The sequence below is a fragment of the Pinus tabuliformis genome, chromosome 8 (assembly GCF_031772625.1).
Source record: "Pinus tabuliformis cultivar Carrire ecotype Pingquan chromosome 8, CPIR1, whole genome shotgun sequence".
NCBI lineage: Eukaryota > Viridiplantae > Streptophyta > Pinopsida > Pinales > Pinaceae > Pinus > Pinus tabuliformis.
This window is the reverse complement of record NC_142294.1, coordinates 2,045,192,947-2,045,213,133: the sequence shown is the minus strand read 5'-3', so window position 1 is coordinate 2,045,213,133 and position 20,187 is coordinate 2,045,192,947.

Sequence of the window (20,187 nt, the reverse complement as noted above, 5' to 3'; positions counted from 1 at the left end):
AGTAAAGGTCTTTCTATTTCACAATTCATTCAGTAAGAATAGAATAGTAGATACAGTAGACACCTGGTGTAGTAGAGTCTTTATCCATGTTCAGTAAAAAAATGGGATAGATACATGTATATTGTTATACCGATTCATCTCATACAAATGTTGTTATGATATATAACTATTCAAAGATCCTGAGCCTTTGCTGATACACTGAGGATATTCCCAAAAGATATGAGATATACCTATAGCCAGAAGATTATGGATGACTGCAGATATCTAATTCTCATTATTATAAATGTTTGCTTATTATTCTCGAGATTCCAAGCCTTTCCTGATACACTGACCATAGTCTTAGAAGATGTGAGATATACCTATAGAAGTAAGTTTTTTTGATAATCATATTGCTAGAATTTGGTCGACATTTTGAACCAACTAATGTGATTTATTCATTCTAAAGACAATGTGAGAAATCCATCAATCAGAAAGAAAAATTAAAAAGAATGATTTAACTTTTCAAAATTTTCAATATAAAAATATAATTAAAAGCCTAAATTAAGCACCTAAATTAAGCTGAAGGTATATATATTTCAACACCCGTTAATATTTTTTTATCAAGGGTCAAGATGGATTTTTCAGCGAATATTCTTCTTCTGATTAGCACATCAACGGCTGTGATTTCTAGGAGGGTGCATAGAAGGTTATTCAAGGTAGCCATTGGATTTCTTGTGGGAGGAGCGTACGCTATTGTTGACAAGGTGAAGTCTGCCTTTGCGGCGCTCAAGGTCTTTTCAATAAAAGATAATCTATAGCTGAGTTTAAGCCATCAGAAAATGGGTTCCTCCCAAAATATCTTGTGACCAATGACAATAACGTTTAAAACATTATTAATCGAAATTTTGTTTTTTAAAGTTTGAGGAGTATGTTTTAAGAATTTCATAATTGTATTTTTAAATTTATTTATTTTTTTAATTAAAAATATATGTATGTTAAGATATCTTTACCTTTTGTAATAGTATATTTGGATTGAGTAAGACCTTTACCAATTTGTAATAGTATATTTGGATTGAGTAAGATCTTTACCCAGTGTGGGAGTATATTTGGATTAAGTATATAACACTAGCATGCAATGTCTTGATTTAAATGAGTGAAATATTTATTTTAAATGTTTTATGAAATATTTTGTTATTTTAAATATTTAATTTAAATCAGTGAAATATTTTGTTATTCTAAATGTTTAAATGTTTAATTCAAATTAGTGAAATATTTTGCTATTTTATAATATGATATTTTTCAACTATTATTTTAATTATCAATAAAAATTTCTTGGAATAAAATTGAAATCAAGATGTAAGAAAATTTTAGTGGCTAATATTTGTAAATAGGCATGTTTTAAATGTTTGATTCAAATTAGTGAAATATCTTGTTATTTTAAATGTTTGATTCAAATTAGTGAAATATTTTGCTATTTTAAAATATGATATTTTTCAATTATTAATCTAAATAGATATGGTGTAAAGAATACATTATTTTAATTATCAATAAAATTTTCTCTAAATAAAATTGATATTAAGAGGTAGGAAACTTTTAGGGGTTAATACTTGTAAATAAGCTCATTTCTCATGTTTTTTCCAAAAAAAATGGAACATCTTTTTCGTAAAAAAAGAATCACTCAAATTTCATAACATAAAATCATTTTATCTTAAAAGGTATCAATATCTTCTACAACTATATAAAATCATTATAAATTTGAATATTTTTATAGAAATATGGTTAAACAGTTTACAACTTGCATATTAAGAATTAGTAAAATTACTAAAGTTTCTAAACTTTGAAATAAATTCTCATCCTTAAAATTATAGCTAATTAACAATTGTGTAATAGTCTCAAATCCAACATGATAGAAACAAACGGTCTAAGTATTTAACTATTTAAAAACTTCAAACCTTTTATTTTTGCAGCCAAATTTAATTATTTTTGTAAAAACATTTCTTTACTAACTTGCAAAGTTCTAATTAAAAATTAATGTGTTTTTAACTATTTAAAAACTTCAAATCTTTTATTTTTGCAACCAAATTTAATTATTTTTGTAAAAACATTTCTTTACTAACTTGCAAAGTTCTAATTAAAAATTAATGTGTTTTCAACTATCGTGTGCAAGAACAAAGTGGCGTTGGCTAAGGCTAGATCTAAAATTTATTTTAATGTATAATCATGGTAATTTTTTAATGTGTAGTTAAGTAAAATAAGTTTTGTGAAAATAATTGCGACGAAGATTGTCTCAATATGGAAACAAGATTGCCTCAATATGGAAACCAGTCATGGTGAAACATGGTCAAACATCGTATTGTGACAAAGATTGTCTCAATATGTAAATCATTGTCTCAATATGTAAATCAGCCATGGCGGTCAACCATGCTTATTTTAGTGTTTATAATATTTATTTTAGGATTTATCATAGGATTTTCTCGATATGGAAATCAATCATGGTCAACCATGGTCCAACGTCGCATTGTGACAAATATTGTCTCAAAATGAAAATCAACCATGGTCAAACATGGTCCAACGTCCCATTGTGACAAACGTTGTCTCGATATGCAAATCAACCATGGTCAAACATGGTCCAACGTCCCATTGTGACAAACGTTGTCTCGATATGCAAATCAATCATGGCCAACCATGGCCCAACATCTCATTGTGACAAAGATTGTCTCGATACGAAAATCAAGCATAGTCAACCATGCTCATTTTAGCATTTATAATATTTATCCTAGGGTGTATATACCTTGGGTTTATAATATTAATACCTTGGGTTTAATATTATTCCCTTCGATTTATAATCCCTTGGGTTAATTAATCTAAGGCTTCATTTTCTGAGGGTATAATACTATTCATAGGGTTTATAATATTAATCATGGGGTTTAATATAAATCCCTTGAGTTTATAATCATGGTCAACCGTGGTCCAACATCACCTTGTGACAAAGATTGTTTCAATATGAAAATCGACCACGGTCAACCATTGTCAACCATGGTCCAATGCCACAATGTGACAAAGATTGTCTCAATATGAAAATCAACCATGGGCAACAATGGTTCAACGTCGCATTGTCACAAGGATTGTCTCAATATGAAAATCAACCATGGTAAGCCATGTTTATTTTAGGGTTTATAATATTTATCTTAAGGTTTATATACCTTGGGTTATAATATTAATCCATTTGGTTTAATATGATTCTCTTGGGTTTTTAGTATTAATCCCTTTGGTTTATTATTCCATTGGGTTTATAATATCAATCCCTTGAGTTTATTGATCCAAGGGTTCATATTCCTAGGGTATATTATTATTCATAGGTTTTATAATAGTTATCCTTAGGTTTAATATAAATCCCTTGAGTTTGTAATCATGGTCAACCATGGTCCAACGTCACATTGTGACAAAGATTTTCTCAGTATGAAAATCAACCATGGTCCAACATCGCATTGTGACAAAAATTATCTCGATATGAAAATCAATCATGGTCAACCATGGTCCAATGTTACATTGTGACAAAGATTGTCTCAATATGAAAATTAATCATGGTCAACCAGTTTTGTTTTATGGTTTATATACCTTGGGTTTATAATATTAATCCCTCAGGTATACTATTATTCCAATGGTTTTATATCCCATGGCGTTTTAGTAGAATCCCTCGGGTTTATAATATCAATCCCTTGAGTTTATTAATGTAAGGGTTCATATTCATAGGGTATAATTTTATTCATAGGGTTTTTAATATTAATCCTAAGGTTGAATATAAGTCCCTTGGGTTTATAATCATGGTCAATCATGGTTCAACCAAATGTCACATTGTCACAAAGGTTGGCTCAATGAGAAAATCAACCATAGTCTAATGTCGCATTGTGATAAAGATTGACTCAATATGAAAATCAACCATGGTAAACTATGCTCAACCATGTTTATTTAGGGTTTATATACCTTGAGTTTATAATATTAATTTGTTGGGTTTAATATTATTACCTTGAGTTTATAATCCCTTGGATTTTTTGTATTAATCCCTTGGGTTTATAATATGAATCCCTTGGGTTTATTAGTCTAAGGGTCCATATTTCTAAGATAAGGTTTATAATATTAATCCTTGAGCTTAATATAAATCCCTTGGGTTTATAGTCATGGTCAACCATGGTGTAACGTCTCATCGTGACAAATGTTGTCTCAATATGAAAATCAACCGTGGTCAACCATCATCAACCATTGTCAAGCATGGTCAATTTGGGTCAACCATGGTCCAATGTCATATTGCGACAAAGATTGTCTAAATCAAGGTAAATTTAATGTGTATTTAAAGTAAAATAAATTTTGTGAAAATAATTTTGACAAAGTTTGTCTCAATATGAAACTTAGTATGGTCAACCATGATGAACCATGGTCCAATGTTGTAGTGTGACAAACATTGTTTCAATATGTAAATAAACCATGGCCAACCATGTTTATTTTAACGTTTATAATATTTATCATAGGGTTTATACATGGTAAACCATGGTTTAATATCACATTGAAAAAAATTGTCTCAATATGAAAATCGACCACAGTGAGCCATTGTCAACCATCGTCACCCATGGTTAATCATGGTCAACCATGGCCCAATGTCACATTGTGACAAATATTGTCTCAATATGAAAATCAACCATGGTCAACCATGGTCCAATGACACATTGTCACAAAGATTGTCTCAATTTGAAAATCAACAATGGTAAATCATGCTCAACCATGTTTATTTTAGGGTTTATAATATTTATCTTAGGGATTATATACCTTGGGTTTATAATGTTAATCCCTTTGGTTTAATATTATTCCCCTTGGTTTAATATTATTCTCTTGGGTTTTTAGTATTAATCCCTTAGGTTTATAATATTAGTCCATTGGATTTATCAATCCAAGGGTTCATATTCCCTGGGTACAATATTATTCATAGAGTTTATAATATTAATCCTTGGCTTTAATATAAATCCCTTGATTTTATAACAAGGTCAACCATGGTCCAACGTCACATTGTGACAAAGATTTTCTTAATATGAAAATCAACCATGATCCAATGTCACATTGTGAAAAATATTGTCTTGATATCAAAATCAATCATGTGTAATCATGGTCCAATGTTACGTTGTGACAAAAATTGTCTTAATATGAAAATTAACCATGACCAACCATGTCCATCCATTTTTATTTTAGGGTTTATAATATTTATCTTAGGGTTTATATACCTTAGGTTTATAATATTAATCCCCTGGGTTTAATATTATTCCATTGGTTTTATAATCCCATGGTGTTTTAATATAATCCATTGGGTTTATTATTCCCTTGGGTTTATAATATCAATCCCTTGAGTTTATTATTGTACAGGTTCATATTCCTAGGGTATAATATTATTCACAAGGTTTTTAATATTAATCCTAGGGTTTAATACAATTCCCATGGGTTTATAATCATGATCAACCATGACCCAACCCAATGTCACATTGTGACAAATATTGTCTCAATACGAAAATCAACCATGGTCAACCACGGTCCAACGTTGCATTGTGATAAAGATTGACTCAACATGAAAATCAACCATGATAAACCATGCTCAACCATGTTTATTTTAGGGTTTATAATATTTGTCTTAGGGTTTATATGCCTTGGGTTTGTAATATTAATCCCTTGGGTTTAATATTATTCCCTTGGGTTTTTAGTATTAATCTCTTGTGTTTATATTATGAATCCTTTGAGTTTATTTATATAAAGGTTCATATTCATAGGGTTTATATTATTAATCCCTGAGTTTAATATAAATCTCTTGGGTTTATAGTCATAGTCAACCGTGATCCAACGTCTCATTGTGACAAAGATTTTCTCAATATGAAAATCGACCATGGTCAACCATCATCAACCATCATCAATCATGGTCAATTTTGGTCAACCATCATCAAACATCATCAATCATGGTCAATTTTGGTCAACCATGGTCCATGGTTGCATTGTGACAAAGATTGTCTAAATCGAGGTAAATTTAATGTGTAGTTAAGGTAAAATATTTTTTGTGAAAACAATTTTCATAATTTGTGAAAATAATTTTGACAAATATTGTTTCAATATGAAACTCAATAATTGCCAACCATGGTGAACCATGGTCCAACGTTGTATTGTGACAAATATTGTTTCAATAGGTAAATCAAGCATGGTCAACCATGTTTATTTTATCATTTATAATCTTTATCCTAGGGTTTATATACCTTGGTTTATAATATTTATTTTATGATTTTTCATAAGATTTTCTCAGTATGGAAATCAATCATGGTCAACCATTTTCCAACGCCACATTGTGAAAAAGATTGTCTCAATATGAAAATAAACCATGGTCAACCATGGTCCAACCTCGCATTGTGACAAAGATTGTCTCAATATGAAAATCAATCATGGTCAACCATGGTTCAATGTTGCATTGTGACAAATATTGTCTCAATATGAAAATCAATCATGGTCAACCATGTTTATTTTAACATTTATAATATTTTTATACATGTTGGCTTTATAATATTAATCCCTTGGGTTAAATATTATTCCCTTGGGTTTATAATCCCTTGGGGTTTTAGAATTTATCCCTTGAGTTTATAATATTGATCCCTTGGGTTTACTTATCTAAGGGTTCATTTTATTAGGGTATAATATATATATCGTTAAAGGAAATGGGTAGAATTTTCATTATATAGATTGGAAAAGGGCCAGGTCCAGTACAAAATTCCGGATTTTTCTTTCTGCAATTTTCATCGATTTACATTGGATAGGGACCTTCTTGTTACCGATATTATTTACATATATTCTTATAGAAAAACTATAACTGTAGAACCTCCAGAAAACACCACTATATTCTATACATTGACATAGCATATATATAAAAATAAGAGGAATTATTTCAGCTACTACTAGGATCAACTTCCACCCACGGGATCATCCACATAAGTGGTCAATTCCTCCGCGACATCCTCTTCTTCATCCAGGACCCGCACAATAACAACAACCTCGACACTAGAAGTGTTGATGACCGTAGCATCCCCAACCCCGAAAACTTCCTTTAAGACCCCAACAGTCACAGTTTCCACCTTAATTTCGATGTTGTCGACCTTCTACTAAACACTCAACACATCTATGCACATGCCTTCCATAGCCTTCTATAGTAATTCCAAATCTTTTCCCAATCCAGATAATTGGGCATAAATAACAACCATGTTTTCATTAATTTCCTTGATGATATCCTTTACTACTTGTTTAGAGGAGCTCTCCACCAGGTTCTCAATGCTTCCAAGCCTCGAACCATGGCCATACCCCGAGCTACCAAGATTTGAACCTCCCCCACTGCCATTACTCGCAGAGGCCATCTTTGAAACAATACACCTCTGAACAATAACAATCTTTTGATTAAATGACTGAAGCCAGCTGCAATATATAATAGCTTGATCAATCCAAACATTCCTCCCGATCTTATCCTTCATAAATGTAAGATGATTCAAAGTCTTATCAATGCCAATTCCCTCCATATTTCCCACCACCATAAATAACTAGGATCATAATGCGATGGTACCTTCTTTTCCAGGGGGAATAACTATATTACATATTCCGGTGAGTAACTGAAACCACAATGCCCACCTGTCCTCATAAATGATTTGCATTCTAACGACACCACACCTTGTGCCTTAAATCACAACCTACTATCCCTGCTTCCAAGGCACTGCGAAGGGACCTCAGGGAGCTAGCGTTCTTAACTACCATCTTAATACTCTGACGACCCGTACCTCTGCAGTATAGAGCCAAACTGTTGCAACTGATAAGGGGATGTGACATGAGGAGTTGTTTTGATTTATACATAATCACCCTTATTCTAATAACACCCCTGCGTTGGCTTGACCATCCGCCATATGGTTATTGGCACACAACACGTGGAACAAATAAAACTTATCAATTTTTTAACAAATAAATAATTATTTCCATGATTGAGGAGGCTTCATCATTGAGGAGATTGGAATCCTCGAGGAGATTTACGCATTTTTGGATAATCATCATGGAGTCGCCAACTATAGATAGAATTTTGATACCATTAGCCAAGCTTATTTTCATACTCTACCAACAGCAAAGGGCTTCCGCTTGATTATTTGTCATAATTCCAAGACCCCAAGCATACTTTACTTCTATTTTTTCTTCGAGGTTGATAATTACCCCTCCTGCTCCAGCCTCCCCAGGGTTACCTTTCGAAGCTCCATCAAAATACAGATGACTCTCCTGACTTTCCTTTGCCATTCAATAAATTCATCACCTTCCAGTCTGATACAGAAGGACCAAGGTTCATAAGGCCTTAATCGAGGAGCTTTGAGGTTGGGGGAGGAGATACTGAGTCAATATTTTTCAGAACTAGTCATCTCTTTCATATCTGTAGCATCAAAGCCCTGGGAAGATATGACCCCAAAGATAAGCATCATTCCTTTTATTGTAGCAGTTTCAGAGTTATGTCGCTGATTTTGAAAGATAGCCTAGTTACGACACAACCATATCGACCAACACATATATTTAGGAATTTCCATCCAACATCGCCTTAACAAAGGGTTTGGGGAGCAAGGATATTTATGTTTCCAGTGAATAAACATGTCACTCCAATCATCTGCAATTTAGGGAACGAAAGCCAAAGGCACTAGAGAATAGTTCCATGCATCCACAGTAAAGGAACAGTAGTAGAATAAATTCTTGATGGATTCCTCCGCATTTCTAGACAAAACACAATGGGAGGGACCATTGATTTTCCTCTTCTTTATGTTCTCCGCCGTAAGGATTTTCTTGTGGACCAATTCCAAACAGAAAATTTTACCTTAGGAAGACCATCGCCATTCCATATTTTCCCCCATAATTTTGAAGGTGGCGGGGGAGGAAATTTTTATTAAAAGAGCATAGCCATCTTTAACACAATATTTTTTGGCTTTTCCTCCCAACTAGACACACCTATATAGTTTGATAGTAATTGTTGGAACAAACCAATTATGACTTTCGATTAGAAGATGCCAATGCATGAGAAGGTGATTGGGCAATTCCAGAGGGAGCCACCCACACCACAAACCCATATCATCCCAATGGGATATATCCATAAGATGGGAGAGCACATGCTCAACCAACCAGCCAAAGAAAGCAGGGTCAATGCATTTCACACAATCGGATCCAATAAGAATGTGTTTCCCGTTCCTTGGAAGCCAGCCAAGATGGTTCAAAATGAGGAAGGATGAGGCTTTGCAGAAGCTCCAAATTTTTTATCCTTTCCCTTCCCAAGATTCATCCTTCGGTTTAATGAGGCGATTTTTGGGGAAATATTTCCTTATAAAGGCCTTTTTCCACCATTCATTGGAGTCCAAGAGAAGCCTCCAAACCACTTTATCCCCCAATGCCAGATTCATTAGTTCAGGGTCCTTTATTGCCAATCCTCCCAAATTCTTAGGTTGCTTAACCAAATTCCAATTTACTAGGTGAAATTTAGGTTCATTGCCCTGACCTCCTTGCCATAAGAATTTTCTGATGAGCTTGCTTATTTGTTGATTGATGTAGCATAGTGCTAAGATAGCAACACCCACATAAACCGGAAGGGAGGATAAAACAAATTTAATTAGGGCAACTCTCTCGACCAAATTGAGCCATCTAACTCCCCATAAGTGCACCTTGTTCCTTATTTGAAGTACATTTTCCCAATCTTCCCCTGAGGTTTGTTTTAGTGATATAGGAACCCTAAGATATTTTAAGGAGGAATGATGAAGGTCCACATGGATTCCCAACAGCCGACCTATAGTGTTCAACGTTTCCCCTTGTAAATTCCATCCAATTAATTGACATTTCAAATTGTTGATCAATCGCTCAGAGAGATGAAGAAACCCATCTAGATTTTTTTTTAATCTAGCAGTGATCGCCAATGAGGCTCCTCTGATCAGGAGAGAATCATCGAAGAATTGAGAGTGATTAATTCATCTAACATTTCTTGCAATATTAAGACTTGGAAGGGAGCCATTCAACCACCCAACTTCTAATTCACTACTTAGATATTCAACCATGATTACATAAAGAAGAGGTGACAGTGGGCATCCTTGGAAAAGACCTCTTGAGGCAGCAAAGAAGGGGGTAGGATGCCCATTGATAAGAGGGGTGATCCAGGGAGAACCAATACAAGACATAATCTGAGAGATGAATTCATTACTAAATCCTAACTTTTCCATGACAAGGAAGAGGAAGGAGTGATTTACCTGATCAAACGTATTTGCCATATCCAATTTGATGACCATTCTAGCTTCTCCCTTCTCTTTGTTTGAATGCATTGCTTCCTGTACCAAGATGATATTATATAGGATGTTCCGATGTTGAATGAAACCTCCTTGGTTCTCAGAAAATATGGAGGGAAGCAAGGGTTTAATCCTATTGGCAATGATTTTCGTCAAGACTTTATAGGAAGAGTTGCAAAGCGAAATAGGTGAAATCTAGAGAAGGAGGTGGGATTGGCTTCTTTTGGAATCAGGGCGAGAAAGGAAGAAGTGGTGCAAACCCCATTTTTTTTTTAAAAAAAATTTACTTACTTACTTATTTATTTATTTTATTTATTTACTTTTTATTTAATTAATTAATTAATTTTTTTTAAACTCTGTTATAGTTCAACATTTTAATGAGATATTTTTAGATGACATTCGAGAATAAACGATAAAAACTGATAGAAAAACCATCTGTACCTGAAGCCTTCTAAGGTTTGAAATGCCATATCGCACTTCGAACTTCTTCTTCTGAAATTACACTAGAGAGAGACACATTAGAATGCAGAGAGACAACCTGGGGCAAAGCCCGAAGGAAATTAGGGGCACCATCTAAAGAAATGCAATCCGAATTAGGAAGATTTTTGAAGTGATTACACGCCTCCATTTTAATTTCTGATGAGGTGCTGATTGTTTTCCCACCCACCGCCTTTATTTCCATGACACTATTCCTGTTCTCTTGGGCCATTTCTTGTTTGTGGAAGTAGGAAGTGTTAGAGTCTCCAACTTTCAACCAAAGACTGCGAGATTTAAGCCTCCACAAATTTTCCTCTTGCCTACTAAGATTGAATATGTGAGTGGAGAGGTCTTTTTCCTTTTGACTATGTGATTCTTCAATATGATTTTTTCCATAATATTGTAATGTTCTTCTAGTTCTTAGACTTTCTCTTTTCTTTTTTTCCCTGGATGTTGATAGTTCTCTTGAAGCCATTTCCTCAATTCTTTCTTGATATTTTTTAGCTTAGATTCCCAAACAAAGTTGGGTGAGCCCTGAATTTGACGAGTCTAGGATTGCTTTATCATATTCCCAACCTCTTCATCTTGGCACCAATCTGCATTAAATTTGAAGGGCAACGACCCAATATTTTCAACCTTTTCCATAGAAATCATGATAGGGTGATGATCTGAGTCTCCCTGAGATTCGATAGGTGAGGAGCAATCCAAACCATTAAGAAGCCAGTTTCTATACAACAAAAACCTATCCAGGCGAGCAACAATATAATGATCACCAACCCGTCTATTAGACCATGTATATTTCCTGATCTTAGGTTTGATATCAATCAAAGCCCATCGTTCCATAATTTCCTCCATTCTGTCTCTAAAAGGATCCCTGATCGCAAACCCTCCTCTTTTTTCTGCCATATTTAGTACTGTGTTGAAATCCCCTCCCATTATACTATTAATGCGATAATTCCTTTTCTTTAACACCTCTAATGAGGCCCAAAAAACTGCCTTATCAATGGACCATAGATATTTATGAAGGGTATTCTTTCCCTTGTCTCCTTATCCTCCAAAAGAACCATTACCCAAGATTTTGTCTTAATTTCATCAACCAAAGTAAATTTCTTGTTCAACCAAAATATGCCTAGCCCTCTTGAAGCTCCCCTTAAGGACTGAGTTGACCCCGAGTTGTCTCTCCAAAAATTTCCAAATGCATTCATAATCTCCGCTTATTCTAATTTTGTTTCTTGAATAAATACTACTGATGGAGATTCTTGTTTTATTATGTCTCTAACAACTAGGTTTTTAGCAAGGTTTCCTAGCCCCCTTATGTTCCAATATATTACGTTCATTGCTTGTGAGTGGAGGGGGAGCGACCACCATCCTTTCCTTCTTTGTTTGTCTTTTTCCCTTTCAGAATTTCTGAAATTACTGTTTGATTCCCAAACTCTTTATTTAGTTCTGCTTCCTTTTCTCTATGTGTCCTTTTGTTTGGTCTCCCAAATTTATTAGTGGGGTCAGTTTCTTGGTTGCTACAATCATTAGCCTAGGATAGAGTTTGGGATAAATTCCGAGTGACAACACGATATTTGTGCTGGCTACTCAGAGGTGCATCAATGATAGGTTCAGACTTTGGCAAAGTAACTTCACCCCCACCTTCGTTCAGGCTATTTTCCGCTACTAGTTCTCCTTCTTATCTTTCATGAGTCTCCTCCACGATTGTCTGAGGTGGAGCCTCGAGCTCCATATCCTCATCACTTAGCACTTTGAACGGGTTCGAGGAGGACGAAACCATATTGTTGACCGACATACTACGAGGTTTTAACATCGAACCTTTACCTTTCAAACCTTTTTTAGGTTTTTGCCACTTCTCCTCCTGAGCAGTCGAAACATCCAAATTTTTATCATTCCCAACTTTGGTGCAGACTCTAGCAAAGTGGCCATAGTCATGACAATGTCTGCATTTAAATGGAATTTTTTCATAGTATAAGACTTGTCTGTGCTTCCATTCTCCCAAGTTTAGATTGATTTCAGCTGGAAGTCCCTTTTCCAAGTCCACTTCCACACAAATTTTAGCACAGGCAAATTGTGACCCTTTTGCTCAGACTTATCCAAGTATTTCCCCACTCCATTACTGATAGCCCAAAGGTAATCGTCGCTCTAGCAGGATATAGGGAGTCGAAGAAGCTTGACCCAAACTAGAATGGTAGTAGGGATGTCCTCATCAGGGTTGAAATCAAGGGTCCATTTATTTAAATACATCCCTCTGGAGCCAAAGAAATATGGTCCATTACGAAAAATGACCTCCTTATCCTCCTTGTTTTCAAATAAAAAGATGAAGCCATTGCCAGTAATGGAGAGAGAAATCTCACCCTTCATCATGGGAGTCCAAGTTTTCTTAATCCAGGCCTCCATAGATCTAGGTGAGGGCCACATACCTGTGAATTTCCCAATTAACGCTCTCTTAGAGTAAGTCAAGGAGGTGCGACGAGCTCCATCCGACAGGGAGACATCTTTCACCTCAATATTCTTCTTAACGAACTTGGAAGTGACAAACACAGCAGGTCGCACACACTTGGGGAGGGAGGCCGCCAAAGTCTGGAAAGCAACATCAACGTCCAGAGGGGGAGTGGGAGAGACCCCCTCTGCAACAACCATTTGGAGAGCTTGCAAGAGTTTAAACTAGGGCTCCCTCCTGAATTGTCAGAGCACCAAAAAACCTCTAGGGTATAATATTATTCATAGGGTTTATAATCATGATCCAACGTCGCATTGTGAAAAAGATTGTCTCAATATGAAAATCAACCATGGTCAATCATGTTCCACCATGGTCTAATGCCACATTGTGACAAATATTGTCTCAATACGAAAATCAACCATGGTCCAATGTCACATTGTGACAAAGATTTTCTCAATATAAAAATCAACCATGGTAAACCATGCTCAACCATGTTTATTTTAGGGTTTATAATATTTATCTTTGGGTTTATGTACCTGTTGATGCCCCGAAAATCGTTGCAACAACATTGGGGAAACCACCCGGTCCGGACCTTAGTGCAGCTCCTTTTCCGTTTGGGATAGTGGCTCCGACTGGGGATAATGGGACCAGTTTCCCAAGAATTATAAGTAAACGGGATGGATGAATGACTTACGATATAGGGTGGTAATAAGCGAACAACTAAACTATAAGAGAAATATAATAACTATAATCTAATCCCGGGACTTATCAATTTGTAGAGTGTAGCGTTTGATAATCTGTGCTTTATGGCAGGCATATAGATGACTCTAACACTAAAGCATAGATGTTTAAACCATTTAAGATTGCTCTGCATAATTAATTATGCAGAGCGATGATAGCGAATTACTACACTTAGTCATTTATATCATTGCTACACGCATGAGTAAAAGAGATAACAAATCACAAAACATTCAATAGTGATATGAAATGAAGATTTGTTGTTATATTGCATACATGTATTCAACAATAGAAAAGATAATAACACAGCAATTCATATAATAGCAAAGAACACAGATACAGATAATAGTACCATGTAAGCTGTTTGATCAATTCCAGTATATTAATCACTATGTCGCAGTCCTTCCTTCAAACCAGAAAGCATTCCAAACAAGAGACAGTAGTGCACAATTGCATAAAACAGCCTTCTAATCAAAATTAAGAACCATCGGTCGAGTTTCACAAAAGAATATAGACTGAAGCACAATAGTGCAAACTTCAGCCTTTAAGTCTTTTACAAAATTTTACGACCCTTTCCAAAACAATGAAAGGGTCTATAAATACTATGCTAATCTATATATCTAAATATCTAAAAAACTGAAAAGCTACTAAATTGGCATTAACAAATATCATCTTCTTTTCTGGCGATCTGGCAGTCGGCGGCGATGCTTCATTCGGTGGTCTCTTTGCCTTTACTCCTTCGCTGACATATCGCCAGCATTGGCTCTACTTCTGGTGGAGTGTTGAGACGCGAAGTTAGCTGGGCATCATATGTGGCATCCTGAATGTCGGAAATCAGGTATCGGAGGGCATCTGTTAAACAGTTAAGAGCCGACCTTTGAGAGTGTGGTTTAATCAGAAAGAGCCAGTATGCGTCGGAGGTTAAAGTATTTACTCCAGCGATTAACCGTCCTTGTTTCTCCAGATCAGGATAATTTCTCTGCTCCAGCATGTTTGCTGTTGTTATGCTTCCAGGTGTGCACTGGGAGATCATGTTTGCCAGATAGAGTGTGTCGTTGACTAGATTGATCATGTTGCTGGCAATCATTTTACATCTTGAGGCCGCCCTTTCCGCTTTCATTACCTGGGTGTTCCATTCCATGAAGAGTATGTCCTTGTACGTTTCATAGATTCGGGGCAAATTTGCCGCTTTCCCTTCTTCAGAATCTTGCCACTCAAGATATTCGGATATGGTGTCTTCGGCCTGATCTAGCTCATTTCTGTCTTTCTCTATCTGCTGACATACTACTGTGGATGTTTCACATAATGACTCAGCGTCAGTAAGTTGTCGGCACAAGAGTCTGATCTGAGATATTAATGCGCCATTTATTCGAGTTGCCTCTGCTCTGAAATCGTTAACACTCTGGGCGTCCTTGATACCTTCGAGCTGTGCCGATAGCTGAGCTATTTGCTCATCTTTAGATTTCATCATCAGCTCATTTGACGCTTTCAACTGTGACAATGCCTCCGATAATTCTTTTGCCTTCTGAACCTCACTTTGGTCTATCCTCTGTTTTTCAATTTGCAGCTGTTGGGTTAACAAATTGTTTTCTTGCTGTTGAGCCAGCAACTGCTCTTCTACCTATGCTGCCTTGTTTTTCGCCTCAATTACTTCTGCCTGTAATGCATAAATTTCATGGTCCTTAGTCTTCAACATAAGACTTACCTCTGATGCTTTGTCAATAGTTGCTGCCGAATAAGCTCCCGCAAATTGCGACAGCTTAGTTAGATCATCGGAGGGGTCCAATTCCCCCTTCCAGACCACATTGCCCGTGACTGTTTGCTCAGGAGAAATAGAAGGTTGATCAAGCCTTCGTCTTTTCCTAGAGCGCCTAACAACGGCTCTATGCTTTGGGCTGTAGAAAATATCTAGGGGAGGAATTTCTTCCACCTGGAGATCAATTTGATCGGACGGGTCTTGAGTGATTACCTCGACATCCTGTGAAATGGGTGGGCCGCTGGTTCCTTCTAGAACCTGAGAAGAAGTAGTATCGGGAGCATTGCTTGTTTTAGAGGTGTCTGAGTCTTTGGAGGCTTCCTTACCACTGATAATGGAATCGAATTGGTTCCATTCTTTAATCAATTCAGGATCGGTGGAGGTTTGCTCATGTTGCTCTGTGTGGGCTTTGCTCCGTTCTTTTTCTTGTTCTGCCCTCTGCTGTTCTTCAAGTGCCTTCCGCTGCTGCTCCTCCTGTGCTTTCCGCTGCTGCTCCTCCAATTCCCTTTTCTGCCTATCTTTGCTCTTGATCCTTCTGTGCCTTTTGCTACCTTTCTATCTGCTCCTTTTTATGCCTCTCTGCCTGCAGCTTGTTTTGCCTTTCCTCCTGTTGTTTATCATGCTCTTTAATTGTAACAGGAGGTGGACGTATCTGCTGCCGACCAGGCTCGCTTGAGGAAGATGCTGGGGTTGTGGATAATAAATCTAGAGGCAGAGTTTGCAACCTCTGCTCTCTAAGTTTATTAAACTCAGTTAACGCCACATCTTCGTATCTCATTGCAGCAAGCTGTTTGGTTTGGCTTATTGAATCGGCACCTGCGAACAGGTCATCAAACTCATCCTGTTGATGGACAATCTTTGACAGTTTGGCCTGTTCCAGGGCAATGAAAGCAGTCTTGTTCGGATCATAGAGTCTGTTTGGGATAGTGGCCAGGGATATCATTTGGAGTTTTGTTGCTTCTTTTTCTGCATGCTTGTAATTATGCAGCGTATAAACTCCAATTCTTAAAGGAAAAGAGGGCCATCCTCTCTTCTTCTCATCTTTGAGAGTTTGTGTGACACTCTCGGACATAATCTGGTAGCAGATTTCCCGGGCTAACAATTTGTCTGGGATGTATAAAGGGAGAATGTGCGGCCTAGCTTTGCTTCCAAAAACTCTAATATAGGTGAAATGCTCTTCCCCGAACCAATTCGCTACGGTTGGTAAGTCAAAAGAAGCTTCATAGGAAATTCTTGGGATGGGTCTGTCGAAAATAGAATAGTGAATGGGCACCATGAAACCATTGCAAATTTGATACAAATGGTCCTTGTAAGAGGACTTCCACAATTTCCGATGGTACAAATGAATGGGTGTTGGATCATGGGTGGTCCATCTCCAACCGAGGACAGGAAACTCAGAATTAAAACACAGGGTATCCATAATGTAAGCAGAGTAATAAAATGGTGGGATTTTCCTTTCGATGACTCTGGTTTTGGCTCTAAATTCACGAACAGCTGTGACCAACTTATCAGACAGAATAGTGGCCCAATCCATAATTGTACTATTGACAGCCGCTTCCATTAGGGGAACCATGTCAATATGGATATTAGCGGAGTCATGTAATCCCCACAATCTACACATCATAATCCCAGCATAGCAATAGGGAGAAGCCAAAGAAGCATTGGAGTACTTACCCGAACTTTCATGCTTGTGTTTGGCTGGGTTCTGCCTCCAATCTCGGAGGGGTTCGGATGGTGATTCATTCTCGTTCGCGAACTTCTCCACGAAGGCTCTGTTATAGACTAGCTCCGGTTCAGGCAAATGATACATTCGCCTCAGGTCATCAGGCTTGAACGACCCGAAAATCCTCCCATCCCTTGTATGAAAAGTTCTATCAGTGAGGGTAATTTCCTCAATTGCCCAGCGTACCACATCAGTGTAAGGTAGAACCTGCTCTCTGGCTGCTATTCTGTGCAAAAAGGAGTCGGCCAAGTCTTTGAGAGTTGCCTCGGACTTCCTTTGTTCATCCACACTAGCCTCAGTCACTGTCTTTGCCGGTTGCTCGGCCTCTAACAGATTATATGTACCCTGCCATGTAGTGCTAGGAAGACCAGTGCATGTAGTATCTGAGATTAGGCCTTTCTTCGAAACTGTAGCAGCTTGACCTGCGACAGGTGTTGCAGTAGAACCCGCAGCCTTCTTGAATTTCTTCCCCATCATGTTCAGGCTTCTCTCGACAGCTGAATTCTACACAAATGCAAGAGAAATCGTAACAAGGAAATAACAACGACAATCCATAACGGGAAAGATATATTACTTGAAGCGTGGCAAGATTAATTCTAAAAGTGGCTGCGGATCTAATGATTTGAGAAGACACCGCAGATGCAATGATGGTGATTTTACGGCCTGCAGCTCCATAAATGACCATTACATCGTTATTAAACTGAATGACCCCTTAAAGCGTGCAACAGATATTTTAAAGGTCTAATCGTAAGTGTTCGTTAAATCGAAGGGGCAAAGTTTTAAATATGCATGCATTACCTTATCCCTGCATTTAACGGCATTTTGAAATCTGTGCTTTTGTCAACCGGATTTAAATATAACTTTAAAGCTTGAAGCAATCACCTTTTAGGAACTCTGATCATCGTTAAGCGTCATCGCATCGCATCGGGGGTGTGAGTGATACTATCGTTTGGGAGAGGTCTTGGCGAATGCCGATTGCGACATCGCATCGGATTAGCGCGTGAACACATTACTAGATGTATGTCAAATGATTTGCCGACTTCCGATTGCGATATCACATCGCATCGGGGAAAAGATCTGAGCGTCTTATGAAAGTGTATGGGATTCCGCCGACTACCGATAGCGATATCGCATCGGGTCGGGGCTTATAACTTAAGGCGTTTTTACACAAGAGGAAGTGCCGATAGCCGATCGCCGATATCACGTCGCATCGGGGTGTAAGATATGTGCTCTTTTTGTGTGTGCATTGAATACCGCCGATCGCTGATAGCGATATCGCATCGGCAAGGACCAAGGTGATATTTAAATGTGTTTCTCTTGTTATTGCGACATGCGATCTTGCGATTGCTTTTTCGCACTAACCAAAAATTGCTTGATATTTTTTCAAAAAGGCTTTCATTCACAAATTCATTTGATTATCATACCTTTTTCGAACAAATTCATTAATGCCAATTAAATTTTTAAAAGGGACCCATTTCATATGTTAATTGTTTGTGAATAAAAATGTTATGAAATGGGGGGTTGTTGTAGGGCACAACAATTGGCGATTCGTTGGTAGAACCAGTTATCTCTGGACTGATAAAAATACTTAAACTTTTTCAAATAGAATCTCTATAAGGGAAAGAAAATTTCTAATATAACTAGATATCTATTGATTCTGAATAAAGCAGAATTCTTCTGTTGACTTCCTCTTTTTGTAAAGAAAATAAATGCATTCTAAGTTTTAAAACAGGTCTTTAATGGTTCATAATGGTAAAACAGAAAACTTTTCCCAAATCAGCTTTTAAAGTAAACTCCTCTGTCATAGGTAGAGCCTCTGCTGCCAGCAAACGTTTATAGTCTCGGCAGGGTTACCTTTTAACCATGCTGTTGTCCATTGTTCCATTCACTTAAGAGTGTGACTAAACAGAATGAATTCAAAACATATTTTCACATTTTGAACTTCATTTTCTTTTCTTCTTTGCTTAAGATAAAAGCCATTGTCCTGGTTTGGTGGCCAGATAATGACAATGCCACTCACGGGTAGTAATCAAACTGAACAAGCTGGCTCGTGATGAGACCCCTTGTCTTGAAATTTCAAGCCATTACCCTGTTTGATATGCAGTTTTGGTAATGTCAGTTAAATTATTTTCCTATGAACATGGTAAGCAGGCTTGTAATAAGACCTCTTATCTTTAATCTTTTATATTTTAGAATTACACTCTGAGTAATCATAAACTTTTGGTGAATGGGATGAACAATCGTCTCCTTGAGAGTAAATGGATGACAGGTTGAGAGTTAAAGATGCTGAAGATGGATTAGCTCCTATTTTAATATAGATAACCTTTGGAGACCAGTTTTGAAAACCCAAAATGACTCATAGAACTACGTTCAGAGAGAAGTTTACAAAAGTTAGACTGCGATCTCAAAATAGAAAGATATCTAATTTCCTAGAAATGATCTCTCTTGGTTTAAGACTCTATTATCCAAAAGCAAATATTGATAGTGCCCCAGCGAGACAACTTTTAACTACAGCAAAAGGTCAATGGAAGATATCCTACATCCTTATTTTCTACAAATCCTACAAACTATAAAAACTATCAAACTATAAGGAGAAGGGGTTACCTCCTCAATTAAAGAATTTCTTCAAGATCAGACCATTGACAGGGAGAGAATCTCTCACCCATGATAAATCTTGCAGTATAAAAGTGGAATGGCCTATCTTTTCACAGATCTGAAATGG